This window comes from Anabrus simplex, chromosome 1 (assembly GCF_040414725.1).
Source record: "Anabrus simplex isolate iqAnaSimp1 chromosome 1, ASM4041472v1, whole genome shotgun sequence".
In the NCBI taxonomy this organism is placed as follows: Eukaryota; Metazoa; Arthropoda; class Insecta; order Orthoptera; family Tettigoniidae; genus Anabrus; species Anabrus simplex.
In genome coordinates, this window is record NC_090265.1 from 1,576,975,863 (window position 1) to 1,576,986,553 (window position 10,691).

The window sequence follows — 10,691 nt, forward strand, 5'->3', positions numbered from 1 at the left end:
GGGTAAGCACAAGAGTCGCGAGCTGTTTAGTAATGATCTAATAAAAGATCGATATTGGAAGCACTGGTATTTCCAAGTTAAATCGTATTAACTTCGGCATCAGAACATCCTTAGAATGATTAAAGTAAATGTTCTCAAAGACCATTTTTTTGTTCATTGGAGTTCCAAATATGCATCTCAGTACAAATACTAAAGCATTGATAACTCTGCAACTCTACGTACATGAGACTCTTGACTAAGATGTCCGATAATTAATTAATTTCGTGTGGCTATTTTTTTCTTTTTTGCTATTGGCTTTACGTCGCACCGACACAGATAGGTCTTATGGCGACGATGGGGTAGGAAAGGGCTAGGACTGAGAAGGAAGCGGCCGTGGCCTTAATTAAGGTACAGTACCAGCATTTGCCTGGTGTGAAAATGGGAAACCACGGAAAACCATCTTCAGGGCTGCCGACAGTGGGGTTCGAACCAACTATCTCCCGAATACTGGATACTGGCCGCACTTAAGCGACTGCAGCTACCGAGCTCGGTGTGGCTATTTCTAGCAGAGTGCAGCCCTTGTAAGGCAGACCCTCCGATGAGGGTGGGCGGCATCTGCCGTGTGTAAGTGACTGCGTGTTGTTGTGGTGGAGGATAGTGTTTTTATGTGTGGTGTGTGTGTTGCAGGGATGTTGGGGACAGTACAAACACCCAGCCCCCGAGCAAGTGGAATTAATCCCCCCATGGCACTACAGCCCTAGGTGGGCCTTGGCTTACCAAGCGACCGCTGTTCAGCCCGAAGGCCTGCAGATTACGAGGTGTCGTGTAGTCAGCACGACGAATCCCCTCGGCCGTTATTCTTGGCTTTCTAGACCGGGGCCGCTGTCTCACCGTCAGATAGCTCCTCAATTCTAATCACGTAGGCTGAGTGGACCTCGAACCTCAGGTCCAGGTAAAAATCCCTGACCTGGCCGGGAATCGAACCCGGGGCCTCCGGGTAAGAGGCAGGCACGCTACCACTACACCATGGGGCCGGCAATTCCACTTCCACATACTTACCTGGCAAGTGGAATTAACCAGTGAAGGTTAAAATCCCCGACCCGGCAGGGAATCGAACCCGGGACCCTCTGAACCGAAGGCCAGTACGCTGTCCGTTCAGCCAACGAGTGTCCGATAATAACTCCCTACATGAAACAATCGCCGCAGACACATTCTTCTGTTTGCACACTTCACTTGTACCATCAACAAACACTCACACTAAGAATGGTTAAACGAACGGGAAACATGAGAACTCATGAAAGGCAACCACTGGCCACTATTCAACCTATCATCCCCCAGAAACCGTAGTACAGCAATAGGTTTCTCCCTAGACGACATGTAACATCTATAATCAGAATGAGACTTGGCATCGTTGTTATTCCAGTCACTTGGACAGAACTGGAGCTTTTGAATTACCAAACTGCACAGCTGACTTAAATCCATAAGTGTAGAAAGTATGTTCTGCATCAGTTGAAGATTTACGAAACACTCTTCAAATTAAACCCCTCGCCAATAACAAGTGCAACAACTTAAATAATAATGTTATTTGCTTTACGTCCCACTAACTACTTTTACCGTTTTTCGGAGATGTCAACATGTTGGAATTTAGTCCCGGAGGAGTTCTTTTACGTGCCAGTAAATCTACCTACACGAGGCTGACGTATTTGAGCACCTTCAAATACCACCGGACTGAGTCAGAATCGAATCTGCCAAGTTGGGGTCAGAAGGCCAGCTCCTCAACCGTCTGAACCACTGAACCCGGCACAACAACTACATTAGCGTGCCAGATAACCGATTATTATTATTATTATTATTATTATTATTATTATTATTATTATTATTATTATTATTATTATTATTATTATTATTATTATTTGCAGATTGTATGATACCCATAAAACGGACACTCCCGAGCTCACTCAGGGACGGCTCGTCTGACTCGGAGAATGTATGTCCGAACTTCTTGCACCAGACCAAATTTCACTTCACTTTTCCTTAAGACAGTCTCAGCGGTCCGTTTCCATGTTGCCTTACGATGCCCCCTTCCTTTATTCGGCCCTTCCATGGCAAGAGCTTTCTTCTTCTGACGTGATCATACCAGCAGAGCTGATTTTCCTCCATCTTGTCACTGATGGGCACACCTTTGAAAGATCCTCGCGCATGCTCATTGTGCACTTCGTTGTGCAGAATTACTGCCGAGGACCATCGCAACATCCGTATCTCTGTAATATACATTCGCTGGTCATGCTTCTTCTGCCTTGCCTAACATAAGGAGCCGTACGTGAGGACCGGCCAGACAATGGTTTTGTACACCTTGCCCTTTAATTTGACTGACACCCGCTTATCACACAGAACACAAGTAAGAGACCGCCATTTCACCCAACCAACACTGATGCGGTGCTTGACATCTGCATCGATATTACCATAAGTTGTGATGACTGATCCAAGATATTTGAACTTGTCGATCATCAGTGGTTCTCCAGCAAGGAAGACAGTGTTGTGTGGGCCCACTTGTCCGAGTTGCGCCAAGTTGGAGAACATAATACTCTGTCTTATTGCGACTTATTCTTAATCGATTTGCCTCTAGTATTACTCCCCATCGTTCCAAGACTGCCTCAACATCCTGACATGACTCACCAACCAAAACAATAATGTCTGCGTAAAGTATGATCCACGGCAGGTCTGTCATCAGCTGCTCCGTCAGGTAGTTGATGACATTGTTGAACAGTGCTGGGCTCAGTGCCCGACATACACCGAATATATCTAGCCATAATTCATTTTCTACCGATAGCTAGTATAACAAATGAATATAACCGCTCTGCTCGAAATCTGGAAGATCCCTGACATCGATCTGTTTATCCCTACTGAGGTCTACCAACCAAGAAAGCGCGTCATGCCAGGCACCATGGCGAGAAGGTATAGCACTCCACTCATCTTACAATCAAACTACAGCTGTTTGTATAGACAAAAACCAAAACTACATGGTGCAACAGCCCCGAAGGGCCATGGCCCACCAAGGGACCGCTGCTCAGCCCGAGGACATGCAGATTACGAGGTGTCGTGTGGTCGGCATGACGAATCCTCTCACCGTTATTCTTGGGTTTCTTGACCGGGACCGCCACTTGACCGTCAGATCGCTCCCTTCAATGTAATCACGTAGGCTGAGTGGACCTCGAACCAGCCCTCAGATCCAAGTAAAAATCCCTGGCCTGGCCGGTAATCGAACCCAGGGCCTCCGGATAACAGAGAGGCACGCTACCCGTACACTGCTGGACCGGTGTTCGAATAGTCAGTCAGACCGAATGATACAAACGGAGATTCACCGCAAATGGAGAGAGAACATCATTCTCACTTCAACGTGTTACTCGCTTATGAATGAGATGAAACATTCGTTATTTTTCAGGAAATTAATTTGTGGCTACTGTACTTCCTTTTAAATCAGAACTAAGTACTTAATTTGTACAAGGACGAATGAAGCAATCGACACAAGACGCTACATGTGAAGGAGATTAGCAGAATATTTGCAATGTGATTTATGACATCCCTGTCTAAGACATCCGTATTCAATGCTCTTAATGACTGCAGAGTTCCTTCTGTTAAGAGATTAAATTAGGTAAAGAAATGGCAGTAATTTTAAAGTAGACTCGGTAATTTTTCAAGAAAGAGATTTTCTTGGATTCTTGCCATGGACCATAGCTGGAGCAACAGCTGTGAGTACGGGACGAAGTTGTTAAATTAGTCATTTCCGGCTGTGTGAATCAATATCCGGCTACATGAAGGTGCGCAACTGTTCGTGCAAGTTGCTGGTTCAATCAGAGTAGCGAGCAGATCAACAGTAGGCACTGCATGGTGAACAGTACTCATTCAAACACAGTTCATATGCTGTGAGTTCACTTAAGACAATAGAGAAATGACGCGTCCGCACAAAGGAGCATGCATGATATACGCATCCAGCTACGTGTTGCAGGTCAGGATAAAGTATGCCAGACCTTAGATTGCCACGACTAATGTGTGTAACACTGTAGTACATCTGGTACATCCTCCCTAGTTGAGGGAGCACCTGTTTTGAGGCATGTCAACTCTTGTTCAGACATGACCCTAGATCGTTTATATCTGACCCTGGTACAAACAACCAATAACGGAGAGAGTTGCTAACCGTTTGCTGATTTATACGTGAAGAGATCTGGTGAAATTCTTTACACAAATGATGTTAAAACTCGTTAAATAAAATTATTCTAAAGAAACTCCTAACTTTCACGAGAATTTCGAATAACTTTTCCAAAACTGATGCTAACAATCTATCAACATTTGCAATCAAGTTTCGGGAACAAAATTGTTCAAATATTTTTCTAGCAAACAGAACAAAAATTATCAAAAGAAGAGTGTCCACCTCTTTGGTGTAGTGGTTAGTGTGATTAGCTGCCCCTGCAGGAGGCTCGGGTTCGATTCCCGGCTCTGTCACGAAATCTGAAAAGTGGTACGAGGGCTGGAACGGGGTCCACTCAGCTTCGGGAGGTCAACTGAATAGAAGGGGTTCGATTCCCACATCAGCCATCCTCAAGTGGTTTTCCGTGGTTTCCCACTTCCCCTCCAGGAAATGCCGGGATGGTACCTAACTTAAGGCCACGGCTGCTTCCTTCCCTCCTCCTTGCTTATCCCTTCAAATCTTCCTATCCCCTCACAGTTGTACCCTTGACCCAAAGTCTCTCGTTCCAGGACACTGCCCTTGAGGCGGTAGAGGTGGGATCCCTCGCTGAGTCCGAGGGAAAAGCCAACCCTGGAGGGAAAAAGGATTAAGAAAGAAAGAAAGAAAGAAAGAAAGAAAGAAAGAAAGTCAACCTCAAACAGTTAAGGAAAAACCATAGCAAAGTGTATAATGCCTGAGGCGGCTCCTCACGTATTCCAGTTGTTTCTTGCCTTCGTTTGGTGAACTGGCAAGACGGAATAACCACACTACAGGCCACAGAAACTGAAGAATTACGAAAGATAAGATGCAATGATTATCTTAGCTATTAAGGTTAAATGTTGACGGACTGATGAGAAGTAGAAAGAACGCCTAACGGCAGGGAAGATTGATGGACCACAAAGAGGTTTACGTATCTTCAAATTTCAACATATTAGAAATGAAGGGAACGAGTATACAAAGGATATAGTGGAACGTAATCAGTAGTACGATAACGCAGAGCGTATGGATCAGGTCAGGCAGGCAAACAGAGCATGAAATTGTGACTACTTGGCAGAAGAGTGGTGGGACGTTCTCGCACGACAAAGAGAGAGATTATTGATCGAGGACTAGAGGAAAGTTAGTGGGAAGACGAAAGTGTTCGGCAGACGATAGACAAGCCTTTAACAATGAAACAGGAGGAAATTGGAGTTTGATGCCATAGACTACTACCACTTATTTTCGTTATCCTGTGGTTGACACTTCATGGTATTAATCTTTTGTTCTTAACCTAATTTATCGTACTGGAATGTAGTAGCGTCGCTGCAATAATTTAGGTCAAGTTGTGGATTGTGCCATTAGGAAGTTTAATTAGGTACTATCCCAAAATTTGTTCTCTAGTTCTATCGTAGATCGCACGCTAGATACATACTACCAATCTGTGTTCGAATAGGATGTCTGGACATAGACATATCAGCCCCCGCCCCCCCCCCAAAAAAAACTTGAAACCTCTAATTTCTCTCTCCAGAAGGTATTTTTCTGATTGCTTCCAAACTTTTATCATGCAAAATGATGTTTTAGCAGCTTGTTGCAAGCCCCTTGGGTACCAATTACAATTCTAAGCCAACAACTGCTGTTAAAATACCAGAATCCTCAAAACATAGAGTATCAAATGGTTTCTGGACACACACATGCGCATATTGCTTACGATGACCAATGTACACTGACTGACAGAGCAAATGCAACACCAAGAAGGAGTGGTCAGAACTTTATGCCAATTGCAGGGTAGACTGACGTCACTGAGGTATGCTCATGATGTGAAAGGCGCCGCTGTGCTGCGCACGTAGCGAACGATAAATGGGACACGGCGTTGGCGAATGGCCCACTTCGTACCGTGATGTCTCAGCCGACAGTCATTGTAGAACGTGTTGTCGTGTGCCACAGGACACGTGTATAGCTAAGAATGCCAGGTCGCCGTCAACGGAGGCATTTCCAGCAGACAGACGACTTTACGAGGGGTATGGTGATCGGGCTGAGAAGGGCAGGTTGGTCGCTTCGTCAAATCGCAGCCGATACCCATAGGGATGTGTCCACGGTGCAGCGCCTGTGGCGAAGATGGTTGGCGCAAGGACATGTGGCACGTGCGAGGGGTCCAGGCGCAGCCAGAGTGACGTCAGCACGCGAGGATCAGCGCATCCGCCGCCAAGCGGTGGCAGCCCCGCACGCCACGTCAACCGCCATTCTTCAGCATGTGCAAGACATCCTGGCTGTTCCAATATCGACCAGAAGAATTTCCCGTCGATTGGTTGAAGGAGGCCTGCACTCCCGGCGTCCGCTCAGAAGACTACCATTGACTCCACAGCATAGACGTGCACGCCTGGCATGGTGCCGGGCTAGAGCGACTTGGATGAGGGAATGGCGGAACGTCGTGTTCTCCGATGAGTCACGCTTCTGTTCTGTCAGTGATAGTCACCGCAGACGAGTGTGGCGTCGGCGTGGAGAAAGGTCAAATCCGGCAGTAACTGTGGAGCGCCCTACCGCTAGACAACGCGGCATCATGGTTTGGGGCGCTATTGCGTATGATTCCACGTCACCTCTAGTGCGTATTCAAGGCACGTTAAATACCCACCGCTACGTGCAGCATGTGCTGCGGCCGGTGGCACTCCCGTACCTTCAGGGGCTGCCCAATGCTCTGTTTCAGCAGGATAATGCCCGCCCACACACTGCTCGCATCTCCCAACAGGCTCTACGAGGTGTACAGATGCTTCCGTGGCCAGCGTACTCTCCGGATCTCTCACCAATCGAACACGTGTGGGATCTCATTGGACGCCGTTTGCAAACTCTGCCCCAGCCTCGTACGGACGACCAACTGTGGCAAATGGTTGACAGAGAATGGAGAACCATCCCTCAGGACACCATCCGCACTCTTATTGACTCTGTACCTCGACGTGTTTCTGCGTGCATCGCCGCTCGCGGTGGTCCTACATCCTACTGAGTCGATGCCGTGCGCATTGTGTAACCTGCATATCGGTTTGAAATAAACATCAATTATTCGTCCGTGCCGTCTCTGTTTTTTCCCCAACTTTCATCCCTTTCGAACCACTCCTTCTTTGTGTTGCATTTGCTCTGTCAGTCAGTGTATTTCTATCCATACAAATTAACTTTACAATAATTCATAGGACAAAACTTGGTCTGTTCTTTTCAATGAGGCGGAATTTTACAAATCGGACTTACCACATGCCAGGCGGTGGATACAACTAATCGTATGCGTATCATAGTTTAGGATTCACGGATCCTTTAATACATACTGTACTTGTCATTCATGTGTCAATCATCATTTTACGACTAATTCATGAATTATTCGTATTTACTATATACAGAGTGAAGCGTAATTCGCGCACTCGGGCGTCGCAGCGCGACTCCTCACATGCGAGCAATAAAATAATGTCTCTTACAAAATTTCTTCTTGCGAGTATATCCGGCAGAAAAACGACGTTGAAGCGTAGCAATCTGGCAACACTGTAACCACATGTACGGTAACTACCTCTGTCAGCACGTGCTAGTCGTAGTGTACAGTTCGTGCAGTGGATAGAGTTTTGGGTTACCATGCAGGAGGTCGAGTGGTCGATCCTGGGTAGAGGCGTATGTTTTTCCTTTCGTAAATGTAGTCCAGGTGGTATGGTATCTGATATCTTAATCGTCAACAGCGATTGCAGTGGGTCCTCTAGAAACCATTTGCACTTACATACTACGATCCTAGAAATGGACTAACAATCGTTTTCATTGGTCAGCTTTGAAAGGCGCCCTTTCCACGTCGTGGGCGTGAATTCATTCGCACCACTTCATCTACTAGATGTGAAACCTGTTTGTTTCAGCGTTATAAAATATTGGAAATGTAGGATACATGTGACCTCAGAAACGGTGTCTTACTGTATTACAGTAGGTAATGTCAGATGGAAATTAGCAAATAAAAAATGCGCCTCAACCAAGGATCGAACCATCGACCTCCTGAATGCCAACCAAAAACTCTACCCACTGCACCAACCGTACAGCACGACAAGAGCGTGCTGACAGCGGTAGTTACTCTACATGTGGTTATAGTGTTGCCAGATTGCTACTCTTCAACGTCCGTTTTCTACCGGATATACTCGCAAGACGAAATTTTGTAAGAGACTTTTTTTTATTGCTGGCATGTGAGGAGTCGCGCTGCGACGCCCGAGTGTGCGAATTACGCTTCACCCTGTATATATATATAAGCGAAAAACCACTCATCCGTTACGAGATCTCCAGATCCAAAAGACTTAGAAAACTGAAATTAGGAACAAAGGTTCATCCTCTGCTCTGGAGTTGCACTAAGAAATGATTTCTCAAAATTCAGCTTCTGTCCTAGATTTAGGCCTTTTGCTCAATATTATTACCTAGGGCAGGGATGACAAACATTTACCGAATAGAGTGTCAATTAAGGTCTTGTTTATTAATTTCTTATTGTCTGGTGTCCATTTCCTTTAAAATAATCACGAAACCTCTCATTTGACTTCGACTGAATGTTTTGCGATTTTATTTTGCAAACATCACTAAAAACAAGTACATTTTAAACATAAGATACATTTTTTACTCTAACCTAATAAAACTTGTAAAATCTATGCCCACAGAATTAATTGGGACATATTTATTTATTTACGAAACACAAGATACAGCTACACTGAGCCATTTCATTTGTACTGTCAACAGACTAATTAATAAATGTAAACTTTCATAACAAAATATAACAAACATAACAAAAGATAACAAGATCATGTAGACAGCCTACTAATAAGAACTGTCCAAATCGAAAACCATGAAAATGTCCAGTTCATAGCCAAGTCGTCGTGGGTCAAATGCTACAGTTTCGACAAATTTATTACATGTTAAAAACATTCAAATATGTTAGTATGTAGTCTGACGTGCCACAGAAGTCGTGTTCACAGGGCATAGGCTAATATAGGCGAAAAATTATTTCTTATGGTGGTAGAGGTGGGATCCCTCGCTAAGTCCGAGGGAAAAACCGAACCTGGAGGGTAAACAGATGATGATGATGATGATGATGATGATGAATTATTTCTTATAAGGACGAATCAAAGCTCATTTTAAGTCTTACGACGCAAGGGAACAAATCTCGGCAAGTCTCTACGGTACTGAAAAACACGTTTCAAGGGACTAAAACCAACCACTTTCAAGATATTGGCACCATACTGCGACCACTCTTCAGTCAAGTGCTGGAGAGCACATGTTGACAAACTCACGAACTAGGCGAGCATTAAAATACACACACTTCCGCTTGGCAGATTACGTGAAGACGACATGCAGAAAGATTCCAAGAAGAAGATATTATTCTGCGAGAGAAGTTCACGGTGTCAGTTAATACAATACGATCAGACGCACTTCAGCGTGCTGCTACCTCATTTACAGCAATACGATATTGGCACCGACAAAAATAGGTCTTATGGCGACGATGGGATACGAAAGGCCTAGGAGTTGGAAGGAAGCGGCCGTGACCTGGTGTGAAAATGGGAAACCACGGAAACCATCTTCAGGGTTGCTGACAGTGGGATTCGAGCCCACTATCTCCCGGACGCTTCCTTCCCACTCCTAGGCCTTTTCTGTCCCATCGTCGCCATAAGACCTATTTGTGTCGCTGCGACGTAAAGCAAATAGCAAAAAAACACCTAAAAAGTCGTAGACACGAATTATGAGCACTTTAAGATTATGTAATATTATTAACTCACTAACCTTCGTATTATTACTCAACCTTTGTCCACTTCAGCGGTGAACACCATCAGAGTATTAATCAGCCCTTATGAAGCTAAAACCTACATTAATTATCATGCGGTGTTACACTTCTGAGTGTCTCAGGTTGGGTGTAAAAGGCGGCTTTTTTTAACGGCTTGTATTCGACCTGCTGCATAAACGGGTGCAACGTTAATGAGTGTCGGTCGTACTACAAAAATATATGCCAAACATATAACAATGAATACAATGGGCACGATAGTTCTCCCATAAACTTAAAAAATAAAACCAGTCAAAACACAGACATGTATAATAAATTGATAATGTCCCGTGCTTGGTTAGGGCTATATTACTTACCTGCGTTGTTTATCCCGATGCCAGGCGGACACTAGCACTCTCTTGTCCAGATCACCCTCCAGTACTTCAAACGAGAACTTCTGATCAAACCAAGGTGCACTAGACTCACGGTGGACTGAGGTCCGGTGGAAAGTGCGCTCCTCCGAAGATGGAACCAGAGTCACCTGAAAAAGAAATGTATATATACTGTATAGGGCCTAGTGTAGGTCTGTAAAGTCTCATTTACAACGGTACCAATGGTTTTCTTCTAAAACATTATCCCATTATAGCGTCGAAAGAAAAGGAAGCGTTATTTCAACTTCAAAACAGATCATGTTTTGAATAATAATAATAATAATAATAATAATAATAATAATAATAATAATAATAATAATAATAATAATAATAA

The 10,691-nt window shown here is 44.6% G+C and overlaps 1 protein-coding gene across 1 annotated transcript in view; it reads right to left on the minus strand.

Moving 5' to 3' along the window:
• Nucleotides 1-10,382, minus strand: part of PsGEF (Protostome-specific GEF) — a 603,069-nt gene extending 592,687 nt beyond the window's left edge. The window contains exon 1 of the mRNA XM_067138170.2: nt 10,304-10,382. The gene's annotated coding sequence lies outside the window, so the exon portion shown is untranslated. The remainder of the gene's footprint in view (nt 1-10,303) is intronic.
• Between the last annotated feature and the right edge of the window lie 309 nt (nt 10,383-10,691).